The sequence below is a fragment of the Hyperoodon ampullatus genome (genome assembly GCF_949752795.1).
Source record: "Hyperoodon ampullatus genome assembly, chromosome: 6".
Taxonomy (NCBI): Eukaryota; Metazoa; Chordata; class Mammalia; order Artiodactyla; family Ziphiidae; genus Hyperoodon; species Hyperoodon ampullatus.
In genome coordinates, this window is record NC_136919.1 from 86,575,178 (window position 1) to 86,592,146 (window position 16,969).

A 16,969-nucleotide genomic window follows, 5' to 3' on the forward strand; every position below is an offset into this window, starting at 1 on the left:
TGCGCCACCAGGGAAGCCTGGAATAAAGTCTTAAAGTGACTTGTTTTCAGATCCACATGCTCTTGGCACCCGAGGACATTTGGGTTAGCACTAATATTAAGCAGACTACTCTATTAGATTTCCTTTCTATTATTGAGTTCTTAAGATCCCTACTTTTACTTCATATTTTCTGCTATAAAGATGATCCGGGAATGAACAAGCAAATTATGAGCCTGTGTATTTTCCTGACAAACCATCCAACCATCTAAATGTGAAAACTGATGATTTGCTATCCTTCATGCTTTTTTTTACCGAAATATAGGTAAAATTTTGTTTAGATGTTTAAATGGATCTGGTATACTACCATGACTTCATTCTTTCACTCATTCAGCAAACATCTGTTGAGTGCTTACTCCTTATCAAGTAGTTGATACATACTGTGAACAAAATTTGTAGCGTGGGGAGACAGATCATTAACTCAGTGTATAATTAATAAGTTAATTATTGGGGACGTTAGAAAGCACAACTGCTATGGAGAACAGAAAAAGTAGAGCAGAATAAAAAGAAACAGGAATTAGAGACAAAGGGAAGGTTGCAGTCCTAAATAGTATGAATCGTTTTCATGTTTAGCAATGGGAACAAGTCAGGATTGTTTAATCTGACCCATTCCCAGGCTACCTCCAAATGTGCTGCCAGTAACACATTGTAAAGTTGTCCAGATGAGAATTTCCAGTTGGAATAATTTAATTGGAATAATTTAAATTATTAAATTTAATAATTTAACTTTGTATATTATGATATAATCCAATGATACATTATAGAATTGCATAGTTGTAGAAATGAAACCGTTTAATTAGAAAACTGTTGACTGCTCATCCCACAGGTAGGAAAACCAGATGCTGAGAGTTTAAGCGATTTGCCCAAAATCATTCAGCCATTAAATGGCGTAGAACCAAAATATAGTTTCATCCAAAAAAAGTCTTTTTTGTGAACACAATTTTCAAATTTTCTGTAACAAGTTTACTCTCCTATTTCCTGTTTAATTTTTATTCCTTATTCCCACACCATCCCCAATTCACACTAGCTCTCCCTGCCTTGGCCGTTAGTTATGCGGTGGTGGTGGCTTGTGTGTGTGTGTGTGTGTGTGTGTGTGGGTGTGTGTGTGTGTGTATTCTTTAGGTGTTTCTTTATGTAAGTACAGGAAAGTATGAATACATTATTCAGTCCCTTTTAAACACAAAAGTAACATATGGACGCCATTCTGTACTTTTGTTCACCTAGTTGTCTTTTTAAAAGAGATCCCTTACCTAGTCCCCTAACTTCTCCAGTTCCTATCTTGCAGTGAAGGACATAATGCTAGCAGTGATCATTTCTTAGCAGAGATTGGGACTGTAGAAGAATACTTTAATCACAGTTTCAGTTAGAAAGGCTGCAGTTTGATTGCAGATAACGGAAACCTGACTTACAGGGACTCAAACAAACAGGCATTTTATTCTTCTCTTATAAGAAGAACTCCCAAGGTAGGTGGTTGCTGGCATTGAGTCAGTAGCTCAAAAATGAATCAGGGACCTGGATCTTGTTTTTTCATGCTACCATTCTTGAAAGTTGGCTTTTATCCTCTTGCTGATGCTTTGCGATTGTATCAATAAAAGGCTATTGCACCTTTAGGCATTATCTACATTTGGGGGAGGGGGGTTAAAAGGCCTTTTTCTGAAGCAGCTTTCAGGAAGGAAAGACTCTCTGCCAGGGCTCCCATTATACCCCAGAACTGATTGGCCAAAACTGAGTCACATGCCCACTCCTAGACCAATCAAAGGCCAAGAATAATAATGTCACCTTGGCCCATATAAATCCATCAGTTCTAAGGGCTGATTCTGGGATCCTATCCTCCCAGAGATCCAGGGATTTTTTTCCCTCTACCTGAATAAAACAGGGCTCTTTAGCAAGAAATAAAAGGGTCAAGAATGCTTATTAGGTGGGCAACAGCCAATATCTATCACTAGTAGTCACTACTTGTACAATATATTTTATCTTAAGAAGTATGAGGGTTCCATTAGCTGATGACACAAGAACAAGAAAATGAAAAAAATGGGGGGGAATTAATTTCTTTTACTGCCTGTGAGGAGAGGAAAGGAAAACAGGGCTTCTATACCTGGCTAGATTGAGGGTATGTCAGAATACAAAACCTGTGCTCTATTAAGGCTATCCCAAACGACACAATCAATGTAGATTAAATAAATACATACATAACCTAGCTCTATCCTTCTTAATATGTTCTAACTACAAAGGGAAAATGATTAACTTCACAGTAGAGAAATCTGGCAGACATCACCTTAATCAAGGGATCAAAGTCAACATCACTAATAATGAGATAAATTGAAACCATGTGCCACCTGATAGGATGCAATGAGCACAGTAACTTGCCAAATATGTATAACCTATATCTAATCATGAGGAAACATCAGACACGCCCAAATAAGAGATATTCTGCACATTGACTGGCTTGCAATCATCAAAAGTGTCAAGGTCATAAAAATTAAGAAAGGACAATGAGGAACTGTTCCAGAGTGAGGCAGAGACTAAAACTCAGTGACAGCTAAATGCAATGCATGATTCTGGACTGAATCCTTTTTCTGTAAAGAACATTATTAGAACAATTAACAAAACTGGAAAGGAGGCTGGGGAGTAGGTGGCTGGAGCATACTGCTGTTAGTTTCCTGATTTTGATGTTTGTATTAATGGTATGTAGGAGAATGCCCTTTGGGGGGTAGGAAATACACACTAGAAGTATTTAAAAGTGATGGAGCTTTACATCAGCAACAAATTCTCAAAAGGTTCAGAAAAAAATAAGATTTTCATATTATCTTTGCAAGCTTTCTATAAGTTTGAGACTGCTTCAAAATAAAACCACTCTTCTTTTGTTTTCACTTAATGATATATAGAGATGTCAATTCTTTGTAATGGCTGCATAGTATTCCATTATAGGGATGTGACTAGTTTTCTAATGACAGACATTTAGATTGCTTCAATCTGAGATGATTACATCCTATGCTGCAGTGAATACTTCTATTCTAATACTATTTTGCACGTGTCACTTTATCTGTAAAATAAATATCTAGAAGTAGCAATTATTTTAACCGATTTTAAATGGAAGCCATGTTCTAAGATATATAGTGCACAATGCAAAATGATGAAGTATTCGCTAAATGTATTTTTAGGCCAATTGATTTGATTTAGTAATATTTTCATTCATTGTTTCAATAAATATTTTTGGTTCACTACTGTAGAATAAGCTCTGTATTCTAGAAACAACCACAATCTTTTACCTTCAAACGGCATGAAAATTTGAGAGATTTAGCAGGCTAAATTTCATTAATTTAAAAAGTTTTCCAATTTAAGTCTTTATATTGATAATTTTTTAATGGAAGAAAAAAGAATTAATAACCTTTTTTGACCCTAAGGTGTATAGAAAATTTTTGCCAATGTGGAAAGGAAACCCTTTAAAAATTTTAGATACTTTACTAAAATTACTTTTCAGCCATGTTGCTATTAATATTATATTAATTAATACTGTCATTGTTACAGTCATTTCAAATAAATCCAGTTAGCAGTTTAACACTCAAATTTCTCTGTCTTATTTTCCTACATCTTAAGTTTTCACTGTGTTTCCTTAAGTGTAAGTTTTGTTAACTGGTCCTGAAAGATGGAGAACGGTAGGTCATCTCTTCAAGAACAAAATATTATTCTCAAGGTTGTTTTTTTCCACATCTTTTCAGAAAAGCATTCAGAAGTAAATACATTCATAAAAATGTTTCAAACATAAGTGGAGGCCACTAAAGACACCACTCTAGGAAATTGACACTTACAGAGCTGACAAATTGCATAAATGGCCTTTTATGGATATTGATACCAGCTGTGCAGACAGACGAGCCTCTCCATCAAGAATTTATCAAGGAGATTCACAAAATTAATAACTGTGCAAATCTCAGACTATTCCTAGCCAGCATTGTTAAGGAATAAATAATAACAAACAATTAAGCCTCCAATTACAAGGAAATAAAGCTCTTAAGGTCAAAAAAAGTAATTCCTCTAAATTGAGGACCTCAGTGTAAAGGTTTTGAGTTGGATCTAGAGCTGTAGTCTAAATCTGAAGTCAAGCTCTGGTTTTTAAAGGGCCAGGCAAAGGCCCGGGTGCAGAAGAATGTAGTGGTGGGGAGTGTAACAATGGCTTGGAAGCATAGGCTGAGTATTTTATAGTGTGAGTATCCCATGAGCCAATGATATACCTTCTGGGAGTCTTAGTTTCTTCAGCTATTTAATGGAGTTTCTTCAGCTATTTAATGGAGACAATCATGCCTACTTTTATCCAAGACCTAAAAAAACCAACCTAACCTAACTAGTAGCTTGTCTGAAATTTGCATATGAATGTGCAGTTTGAAATTTATTGGGCACCTTAGTTAGCATGTCATAAAAGAGCTGCCCTGAGCCTGCTTTTCCGGCCTCACCTGTCCCCACACTTCCCCCAGTAACTTAAACTTCAGAAATAATCCCCATTATGCCACGCTGTAGTTCCCCATGCTGTTTCACGTCTGTTCCTCTTGTATGCTCTTCAGGATCAGCTCAAGGGTGACGGCTGCCAGGAAGTGTCATCTGGCCACTGGCTTTCCCACCTGGCCAAGTCCAGCATGTGCATGTGTGCCTGTGTGTGTTGAAGTGGGGAGAAGGGGATGGGGGGATAGGGACAGGAAGGGTATACAGGAAGTGGGAGATGCATCAGTATGAAGGTCAGACTGGGAATTGCCTTACATGTTATGCTAAGGAGTTTGGCCAGATCTTTAGGGCAAAATCTTATGGAGGCTACAAAGGGTTTTAGTAGAACAGTGGCAGGATCTGGTATTTTTATTTAGGAAGATGACCTGGCTGCAGTGAGGAGGATAGGTGGGAGAGGTGGGGAGATATCACAAATGCAGATAGGACCATGAGAACAATTCTCCCTGCAAGCTTCCTTCTCCTCTCCTTCGGGTTTCACAGGAGTTGGTTGGTTGCTGTATGGGCACAGTGGGGTGGCATTTGACAGGACTTTTGGAGACTTACAGAGCATCAGGGGGTGGGTGTCAGGATCCCTGAGGCGTGAGTCAGACTGCAGCAGCGCAGCCTCTCCCCAAGCTCTGCTCTCGGTCCTCCTTTCCTTTTAACAGAGAAGACAGAGGCAACACATATATTCTAGTAATGAAAAAATACAGAGTTGGAGATACAGGGGAAGATGGCAGATAAAGAAGGAGCATGCATATAAAGCTAGTTACCACTTTGCACACGGACTCCGTGCAAATACGGTCTTTTCCTATTTCAGGGGTTCTCAAATTTTAACATGCACCGTAATCATCTGGAGGGCTCATTACACCGTAGACTCAGCTGTTCAGATTCTGAAGGTCTGGCATGGGGCCAATAATCTGCAACTCTAACAAGATCTCATGTGATGCAGGTGCTGCTGGTCTAGGGACCACACTTTGAGAACCACTGTTCTAATTTATTCCTCTGATTCCCGCCCCCCCCCCCCAGTAACCTGCATGAAGCTATTATTTAACAGAAGAAGAAACAGTTATTGGAAGACTAAGTAACCTGTCCTCTGCCCTAGGTAATAAGTAGAAAACAAAACTGCGGAGCCAGGTTGTGTTTGGCTTAAAAGCCCACATTTCTCCCCCTTCATGTTCCCCTTTCCTCTACAAGCCATCCTGAGAACTTACGCAGGGCAGAGGGAGCTCCCAGCTATTTTCTTTCCATCAGTGCCCCAATTGCCCACAGCTATTAGGTGTGAGGGTGGAGCTTAAAGGAACATATGGAACTCCTGAGCGTTTCTTTTTGTCCAAAAACCGTGTCAACTCCACGAGCTGTGGTTCCTCACTCTGGCCAAAGGGTGATATACAGATCCTGCATTGCTGTTGCTCATAGAACACTGCCTGAGACGGAGGTACACAATGAACATCCTTCTGTTCCACCTGCAACATAATGATTGGAAGTCTGCGATCTGCCCACACGCATCTTGCCCTTAATGACTTTTCCAGTTAAGTTCGCGCCTCTCCCATGCTTGCTCTATTTCCCCTAAGTGCAGACACAACCAGGTGATTCTGTATGGAATTGCCCACGGATTCTCTCTGTGGGCCTTTCCCCTTTATTCTTTCTAAATATTTCCACATGCTATGGATGTCCTGCCAAACCCTATTTCTGACTTTGGATCATTTTTTGGAGCATCTTCACTTGCTGGTTGTCCACTTTGGACTGGGGAAAAAAACACCCAGAAAAGCATTCACTCTGATTATCTCTGTGCTTTGGAATTAATGATATGCTCTCCAGGTAGTAAGTCTGTAAAAAGCCAAGACCTTTGCTTTTGGCCAAAGAAAATATTCTAACCCAATGTTTCATTGTTGCTGTTTTTTTCCAATGTAATATTCAACCTGTAAAGTAGGCAAGGTTTGTTTGAGGAAATTTATAAATTCTTTCTTTCTTTGTTACTTACAATGCATATGTTCCCTCACTGTAATAATAAAGAAGGCTCCTTGCCCTGAAATTTTTATTCTGAATTAGATTTTTTTTTTCCCTGAATGGGGAGGTGGTAAGCACCAACAATAAATTTTGCCCAAAACAGGACTTGATAACCCTCCTGAACTTCCAAAATTACCTCCTCAGTGTAGTTTTCTTTTTTAAAATGGGAGTATAGTTGATTTATAATGTTGTGTTAGTTTCAGGTGTACAGCAAAGATTCAGTCATATATCTCAGTATAGTTCTTATTGACATAGTTTAGTATTCCTTGAATCTAGGTGGCATTTTTTTCCATGTGTTTTGTTTGTTTATTTTAATTATCAGACTGTATACAGTTTTGGTAAGTGAAAAGTTTATTTTCATAAATACAAATTTTAAAAACCTATTGTATCCTTCCTCTTCCTCTCCCTGTCTTCTCTGCTTTTCCCTCTTTCTGCTTTTCCCTTCTCCCTTTCCATCCCTTCCCTTCCTTTCCCATTAGGTAGGGCTGGGCAAGGCAGACACAGTGGGGGAGGGAGACAGCTCAGCTTGGGATGTTAAAACTCCAGTGAAATGAGGAAGTTTCCACACTGGGTCCTGATGGGTGGCCCAGCATGTGAGGTTGCCAAATTTAGCAAATAATAAAACAGGAAGCCCAGTTAAATTTAAATTTCAGTTAAACTATGAATTCTTTTTTAATATAAGCATATTTCACACAATATTTAGGACATACACTAAAAAAATAATTGTTTACCGAAAATTCAAATTTAACTGGATGTCCTTTATTTTATCTGCCCACCCTACTGGTGTGGGTTGTCAGAGCCCCGACTGTCATGGTCCGAACGCGGGTTGGAAAAGAATTTCCAGACACAAGGCAGAATGTGAAGAGGACGGAATTTATTAGAGGGAATGGTCGTGGCCAGAACAACGGGGCCGACTTCCTAGTGGTCTGGGAGAGCCGACCCCGAACATGTGCCATTAGTCAGTTTTTATAGCCAGAGAACAAAGGAATGGTCCGAGGTGAAAATTTCATTTACTAATTGGTCGAGGCACATATACCTTCCTTCTATAGGGTGGGTGTGGGACAGGACAGTTGCTTTTCCTTATTTGGGACGAGAGAGGAACAGGTCCCGTAGCCCAGGTAAGCTCAGGAATTTCTATGTACACATCGCAACATGGCGGGGAGGGCGATGAGAGTCCAGTAGGGTGTGTAACGCCGAAACTTTTTCAGGCAGGGTTGTCCTTTGTCCTTGAAGCACCATTGTCCTTGGAGCACCACACAGACTAGATGAGAAGGGCACCCATGTGGCGGAGGGGGCAGTAGGGACGGCAGCTTAGAACAGGGTGTCAGAGCCAAGTGGGATGACAAGAATACCCCTAAAGTAGAAGGAAGATGGCCCAGGGGATTGCATATTAAGGAAATATATTGAGGATGATGGTATAGATGGGAGCTACAAATTTAAAAAGGAGAAAACTAGAATGAGTCCTGTATTGTGGGATTGGAATTGGAGATATAAGTGTGAATTCATAGTTGATAATTTGAAAATGTGATATATATTTGCTTTATATGCATAGACTATCACTGGAATATGCACAAGAAAGTGTAGCAGTGTTTACCTTATAGGGAGCAGAAGTGAGTGGCTGGGGCAAGAGATGGAAAAACTACTTTTCTTTATATTTACTTTGCTACTTTTTAAATGTTATGCCATGTGCTCATGTTACTGCACTAGACGATATTTTTAAATTTTTTAAACATTTAAAAAATAAAATTGGATCTATTTCAAATCTGACTATTAGAGGTGGCCTAGACCTTAGAGATTTTTCTAGCCAAATTCCTGAATTTAAGATGGTGCAACTCAGGACTAGAGAAGTTAAGTGACTTTCAAGGTCATAGAACCAATTAGCGTGTGACAGTGGAAAGAGAAAGGGCTCTGGATTCAAATCTTGCTTCTTGCCCTTGGGCAAGTCACTTACGTCTCCGAACCTCCATTTCCTCCACCACAGCACAGAGCATGAAGCTAGGTGGTGGCAGGGGGACGGCAGCTTGCTCAGGAACAAGTCCTACTCAGGTTCACCTGTCGCAGCACAGGATCTTGGGCAAGTCAACTGGCCTCTCTAAACTGCAGACTCTTATTTTTTTCTTTTTTTGTATCAATTTTCTTTCTTTTCTAATTTGTTTTATTGAAGTATAGTTGATTTACAATGTTGTGTTAGTTTCTGCTGTACAGCCCAGTGATTCAGTTATACATATATATACATTCTTTTTCATATTCTTTTCCATTATGGTTTATCTAAGCCTATTGAATATAGTTCCCTGTGCTAGACAGCAGGACCTTGTTGTTTATCCACTCTATATATAATAGTTTGCATTTGCTAATCCCAAACTCCCAATTCATCACTCCCCTACCCACCCCTTGACAACCACAAGTCTGTTTTCTACGTCTGTGAGTCTGTTCCTGTTTCGTAGATAAGTTCATTTGTGTCATATTTTAGATTCTACATATAAGTAATATCATATGGTATTTGTCTTTCTCTGACTTACTTCACTTAGCATGGTAATCTCTAGGTCCATCCATGTTGCTGCAAATGGCATTATTTCATTCTTTTTATGGCTGAGTAGTATTCCATTGTATATATGTACCACATCTTCTTTATCCATTCATCTGTCAGTGGACATTTAGGTTGTATCCATGTCTTGGCTATTGTAAATAGTGCTGCTATGAACATAGGGGTGCATGTATCTTTTGAATTACAATTTTGTCTGGATATATGCCCAGATGTGGGATATATCTCACAGTGGGATTAATCCCCAGTGGGATTGCTGGATCATATGGCAACTCCATTTTTGGTTTTTTGAGGAACCTCCGTACTGTTTTCCATAGCAGCTGTACCAATTTACATTCCCTCCAACGGGGTAGGAGGGTTCCCTTTTCTCCACAACCTCTTCAGCATTTGTTATTTGTAGATTTTTTAATGATGGCCACCCTGACCAGTGTGAGGTGGTACCTCATTGTATAAATTGCAGACCCTTCATTTGTTATGACTGTAGTAGCTTTATTTCATCAAATCTAAGAAGGCTTAAATTGTTTAAGATGCACCACTATTTTATGTTCTGTCAAGAAATTTAAAAAGTGCTATGATTAATTGTAACATGGCAGCCACTGTGAGGTGCATGCTGATTTCAGACATGTTAAAATGTGAAAAAAATGTATACATCTTAGAATCAATGTAATATGATAGAATTTACCAAAGGGAAAAGAAATATAATGTAAAAGGTTGTCCATTGGTAACTGAGAAATAACTGGACATAAATGAAGAAAATTAGGCTGGCATTTAAAAACATTACAAGGACGGGGGTGGGGGAAGAAACAACATGAAGATATAATGGGAAGTAAATACCTCAATCTTTATACAATTTGGATCAAGAAAGCATAGACAGTATGCTCACACTGGGAAGTAAACAAAAAAAACATAAACAAAATAAAATTGAAGTACTTCCTAGGAAGACATGCACTGTTGTCAGATAATTTGGCCAAGAACTGAAACCCATTCCCTGTTTTATAATGACATGTTAACAGGAGCTGGCAGATGTGCAATTCTAAGTTGGACACAAAGCAGTAGGCAACACCGGGGACCACCCAGGCGAGGTGGGGGTAGAGACTGACTCTGGGCCAGCACGTGAGTGAAGTCAAAGGAGCAACAAAGTAAGAAGGGAGTTTTGTGAGGTCTGTAAAATAGGTAAATCTAAACATGAATGCCTGAGAGAACTGTGGGCCTGTTTACTTTTCCCATTGACCCTCGTGAGATACAGAAATTGAAAAATAATGTGGTTATATATTCAGGTTACCTCCCCCATTCCACCAACTAATCAGCACCATGTACCAAATCTGAATCCCGAAAGGAGGGAACGCTGTTTCCAAAAGGAAGCAAAGGCTCTCCCTAGTGTCCCGTCGGGATGAGAGGTGTCCAAGCGGTCGGTGGATCGTGTCAACTTGACCTTACAATCACCCAGGAGGTTGAGGTTGGAGAGTGGGGTGTTGAAGAGGTAGTCGACACTTACCTCATAGAAGTGTTGAGAGAATTAAATGAATGGTGTCACCACATCCGGCACATGGTAAGTGCTCAGTAAATGTTACCTATTGTTAAATTTTTTTAAAAAGCTTTGTCAACCATAAAATGCTATACAAATATTTATACTGTATAGTTTATTTTAAACACCATCACGATTAGATCCTGATTCTTCAGGATCACAATCTAGACCTCTTTGCAACATGCCACATTATGCTTATTTCATGTACTCTTACTTTAAATTGAACCTTTTTTCAATAAACTGCATTATATAAACTTGTTCATAAACACTAGTTTTGTGCATGGGGTGCTGTATATCTTTCAGATATTTCCATAATACATATGCACAATGTAATATAGGAACATAGATTTTTCTTTTAAAGAGCAAAGCTTCAGCAGTTTCTCCTGAATTTTATTCTGTCATTTGACTACATTATATTTCTGATGTTCAATTTGTACTGAGTACATTATGGACTTCTCTAGGGAACAGAAAGAATTTTTTTAAGTAAACATAAAATGCTTTGATAAATCAAAACACGTGAATAAGATTTCTGTTAAAAATGTTCCAGTCAGTTTTGAGACTTGAAATAAAGCTGTCTTTAACATAATAAAAACCATTAACCCAAAGGCAACAACAAAATAATAACTTATTTGTTATAGAAGTAATGCATAGGCTTATTTTAAAAGGTTAGTTGTTATATAAATACAAAGGGAATCTTGCTGTAAACTAATTGTAAAGAAATTTAAAAAGCTGTAAATTCTGTGCAATCTGATTTAAGCTGGCAATAAGAAGTGAAAATTGTTTGGAATCCATACATAATGGTTTATATCATAAACTAGCCATAGTGTCTCTCATGCTGCAGACTCGACCATATTCTAAATATTATGGAATATCACCTCCATATTAGGTCTGTGAGAGCAAGACCTTGCCTGGGCCACTCACAGCTGCATTCCCAGTAACTAGAGCAGTGTTTGCCATTGCAGGGCTCAATAAATATTTCTTAAATGAATATAAATGAATGAATAATTCACATAGACACTCAGTGATTTAAGAAATCCCAATCATCAAGAGTTTGGGATTAGCAGATGCAAACTATTATATATTGAATGGTTAAACAACAAGGTCCTACTGTATAGCACAGGGAGCTATATTCAATATCCTGTAATAAACCATATGGAAAAGAATATATATATATATATATGTATAACTGAGTCACTTTGCTGTACAGCAGAAATTAACACAAAATTGTAAATCAACTATACTTCAATAAAATTATATATAAAAAAGAAATCCCAATCATCAAAATACCAAATACAAAAATAGGTAATTAGGGGACTTCCCTGGTGTCACAGTGGTTAAGAATCAGCCTGCCAGTGCAGGGGACACAGGTTCGATCCCTGGTCCAGGAAGAGCCCACATGCCGTGGAGCAACTAAGCCCCTGCTCCACAACTATTGAGCCTGTGCTCTAGAGGCCCTGAGCCACAACTGCTGAGCCTGCGTGCTGCAGCTACTGAAGCCCCTACACCTAGAGCCTGTGCTCTGCAACAAGAAAAGCCACAGCAATAAGAAGCCTGCACACCGAAATGAAGAGTAGCCCCCGCTCGCCACAACTAGAGAAAGCCCACGTGCAGCAACGAAGACCCAATGCAGCCTAAATAAATAAATAAATAATTTTTTAAAAATTAAATAATTAAAAAAATAGGTCATTAGGGAATGATTTTTTTTTTTTTTTTTTTTTTTTTTTGCGGTACGCGGGCCTCTCACTGCTGTGGCCTCTCCCGTTGTGGAGCACAGGCTCCGGATGTGCAGGCTTAGTGGCCATGGCTCACGGGCCCGGCTGCTCCACGGCATGTGGGATATTCCCAGACCGGGGCACGAACCTGTGTCCCCTGCATCGGCAAGCGGACTCTCAACCACTGCGCCACCAGGGAAGCCCGGGAATGATAATTTAATGTACAGAAATGTCCTGTGAGCTTGCAACTTTGGCACAGGTCAAAGTGCAATGGCATGGAGGTCTGGAAATGTCAACTCAGCTAACTAACAATGTCCAGTAAGTCACACAGTTAAGCCATTTACCTTCTCTGATTTCAGTTTCTTCACCCCGAAAATTAAGGGGGTACTGGCTGGAACTAATGATTCTGAGGGCTCTTACAATTCTAAAATTCTATGATGCTGTGAGGTATAAAGATCCATCTCTAAGGCATTTATGTGTAGGTTTACTCATTTTTCTTTGAAATAAAAACAAGGAAACTTGTAGCTAAATCACTGTCAAAACTGTCAGTGGAGACTTCTGGGTGTCCCCCAAACCTGTTCTCCCCTTCTTCCTGGGTACAAAGTTAGACTGATTTCCCATCCTCCTCTACAGTGTGGTGTGGCCATGTGTCCAAGTTCTACGGATGGAATATTAGGAAGTGGTGTGCACCACGTTGAAGTGTGGCTCAGGAAAACCTTCCGTGTATGCTCCTCCACACCCTTCCCCTTCCTGCTGTCCAGAATGGTGACGTCCCCACCCCCTAGAGTGCCTTAGAAGCCATGTGTAGAGTCACCATCAGTCTGATCTCTGAATAACTGTGTTGAATAGAACACCTACTCACTCTCTCACCCTGAAATGTTGGGAGACAGTTCTCCATGGGTCTCTCATGTTTCTGTGAGTCCTGTGAGCAGAGGCATTGGCTGCCTTTGTTTCAGGCTATGTTTTCAAAGATGTGAACAGCCTTGGAAGACAGAGATAGTGTCTCCCTTAGAAGCAAAGCACAGGTTGCTTTATTGTCCAGTATAATCAAGATAATATCTTCCTCTGGGGCAAAGGGCATCTTCGCTTACAGCTCACTGTGAAAGATGCACATCCCCTAAGCTTATGGCTTCTTAGCTTTGACTCAAACCCACTCTGTGTGCAGTGTTCACTTGGGACACTTCACATCACCCCTGTGGGACTTGCGGAATGTGGAAAAATGACACAGACATGAAGATTTCTGTGGCATAAGTAATCAAGTCATTTGTCTCTGACCCGGAAGTTTCGTGTCTTCTGCCAGCTTCCAGGAAACTGTGGTAGGCTAACTCATCAGCTCGTGAGTAGGGTAAGATCTCAGATGTTCACAGTTTTTGATACCCACCCACCTTAGAAAAACCCTGGACTCTTATGTGAGCAAGCCATTACATTTTAGGTCTGTTTTTATAGTTTTAACTAATACAGCAGCAGTCACTTTCCTGTTGAAAAATCAATAAGAACTTAGAGTAAATTATCTGTAGTCAAATAAGATGATGAAAATAAAGAATATGAGTCTGTTAGGTGAAGGATTGAATTAGGTAAATATTTTAAAAATGTGTTCAAGTATACACTAGTCCTATCTGATATCTTGCTGAAAATAATGCACTATATTCAAATATGTATGCAGTACACTCACAGTTTCCATTATATTCCTCCTCCCTCCCTGGAGAGTCACAGTGCACATAAGTTTATTAAAGACTCAGAGAAATCCTGTAGTAAAGAAAGTTATTTGCATTATTTAACCAGCAGTATTTTCTAAATTTTTTCAGCATAACCTCTATTGACATTCTATGAAATGAGTATTCCATGGAATACACAGGGGGGAAATGCAGGGCTAGATCATTTCTAAAATCCCTTTATACATCTATGATTCAAATGTCTGAAAATAAGTAAGAAACACATTTTTTAATGTACTAGATGAACGTGAGTACACTCAGTGCTTCTTAAACTTGAATGTATCCCTGGGAATCCTGTTAAAATGCAGATTCTGATTCAGAAGGTCTGTGTAGGACCTGATATTCTGGATTTCTAATAAGTTCCCAGGTGATCTCAATGTTGCTGGTCCACAGACCATTCTTTGAGTAGCAAGGATCTAGCAATACAAGATCTAAAAAATAATTGTCATAACTTATGATGGTTAAGACATTAGCAAATTGGCAGATAAGGCTATGTTACTGCAAATTTTTACTATATATTTAAAGAAAAATGGTCCACACTTGTGGCTTCATATTAAATGACTTAGGGGTGATTTTAGAATTTCTCAAAATTACCTGATGAATTTAGGGACATGTTTACTTACTAGAATAATGTATGTATCAGTGTGGGGTTCTGCATCATTGTGTAGCCTATTCCCAATTTAGAAGTTTGAACACAGACTCAGGCTCTACAGTAAAGACACTGACAAATAATTTATGATTCAATCCAGAAGGAGGGATTTATCTGGCCATATTTTAACCTATATATGCTCTGGATTAAAGATGACTAAAATCTTTCCCCCCCAAATTTTTTTTCTTTTTTTTGTTTTCTCCTAGCTCAGATTTTAACGTTGTTGACCTATGTTTCAAGAATCAATTTCCCCACTGTGCTCTAACAGCTCTAGAGCAGAATTTTTTAAACAAAATATAAAGGCAAGGCATGTGAGATCATGTAGAAGAGTTAAAAGGAGATGAGCTTACAGGAGCATAAAAATATACTATCAGTGAAGTTACTTCCAACAATGAAAATGAGAGAAAGTTTGGCATGTGCTAATTAAGGAATTTGATATGTGTGAATTTGTTTCCAATTATGAGATCTGAGTCCAATAATGAATTCTTTGAACCTGTTTCCAAAGTAACATATTTGGTTCTATAATAAAATTTCATCCCAATCTCTTAAGTAAAAATAATTTGCCACCTTCATGATAGTGAGAGGAAAAATGTCAAAGAAGGTACACTGCATGCTCTCAATGGAAAAAATAATTTAAAAAAACATTTAAAATTATAAGCATCTCGGAAAATTCATGATATTACATGAAATAAGAATAAAAAAGAAAGTACATTGTTCCTGTAAGTAGACAATAAGAAAATGATAGCAGTTTAGTATAAAAATCATGAGTGAATTTTTCTTTCACTTTGCTTTCTATTAATATTGGATTTCCACTATTGGTAGACATTATGTTATTTAAAATAAGTTTATTAAGACAGCTTTTGCTGATGGATTTGTAAAAACAGTATTAATTATGTTAATGGGACTTGGAAAAACACTATTTGTTTTGTTAATTTTTTTAACATAGAGTGGGAGAAATACTGATTGATCAGAACTTTCCGTCAATGTAGTGTATAAGACTAAGCTATACATAGGGAATAGATAAGAAACTCAGCAGAAAATAGATGGCATACCCAAAGTGAACCGTTGAGCAGTTTAATAGACTGTTTACAAAGGTGCAGTCTGTCAGGGTTTTGGGAAACCAACAAGGTTTAGGGCAGTTCCTTGGGGTGGCGGTGGGTAGCAGGCAGGGAACTGTTTTCACCACTGGGCTTGAAGGATCAAGGATGGAGTAGTCACTGGGACGAGGCTGGGTGACTGAATGGAAGGGGGTCACTGAAGGAGGATGGCAGCTAAAGCACAGTCCCGATTCTGGCAGTAGGAGCCCAGGGAATAGATACCCCAACATCCCGTTCCTCCTGCCCTCTCATCTCCTGCTGATGCATCCTAATCATAGATCCCAACCAAAGCCAAAGGACAAGGGAGCTGGTTGGTGCAGGTCAGCTTCCTGGGCCCAGAGCAAGAAGGGTGGACCATGGATCTGGAGGGATAAGTGGAGGAGAAGCAGAACAAGGGGCTATACAGCAGGGCAGGGATGGGGTCTGTCTATTTACACACGGGTTCACACAAGGGCTCATGCTAAGTGCTTCAGGCCAATGCTTGTGAAGAAAAATATGGCTAAAGGCATTTCTGAAAACCTGGAGCATTGCGTAAACGTGTTTGCTTCTCCTTCTGTGCAAGAGTGCCCATGCTGTGTTTGCTTGGCTGAAATAAAATGTTCTAAGACATCCTGCACTCCCTTTGCATTAATAGCAAGAGCTAATGGGTCTTAAAATAAGAAGCCTCTCACTCAGACCTTTGTTTAAAAATCTCTCCTGATCACACACTCATAGCAGATTATATATGTATATATGTATATATACACATAAAAATATATTATATAAAATTAATAAATCACTCTTATTCCCTCACTGAGACTTCTCTTGACTTCCAAATTTCTCCCCCAAAGATACTTTTTAAATTTTTTTTTGCTAGAAGTGCAAATTAATGATGATGGTAATGATGATGACGATGATAGCTATCATTTATTGAACGCTTCCTATGTGCCAAATCACCTACAGGGTAGTTACTACTATTATCTCTATTTTAGCATCATATGGGTGAAGAATTGAGGCTAAAGGAAGTTCATTAACTTCTTCAAGTCACATGACCAGAAATAAATGACTAGGGTTTTGGGGGCCGTCAGATTACAGAGCTCAAGATTTTAAACACTCTTTTGCCTCTTTCTCTGGAAACAGTGCTTTATACATTTTTTTTAATATTGAAAAAGATGCCTGATGTTCTTTAAAACTTTTGCTTGAGGGACTTCCCTGGTGGCGCAGTGGTTAAGAA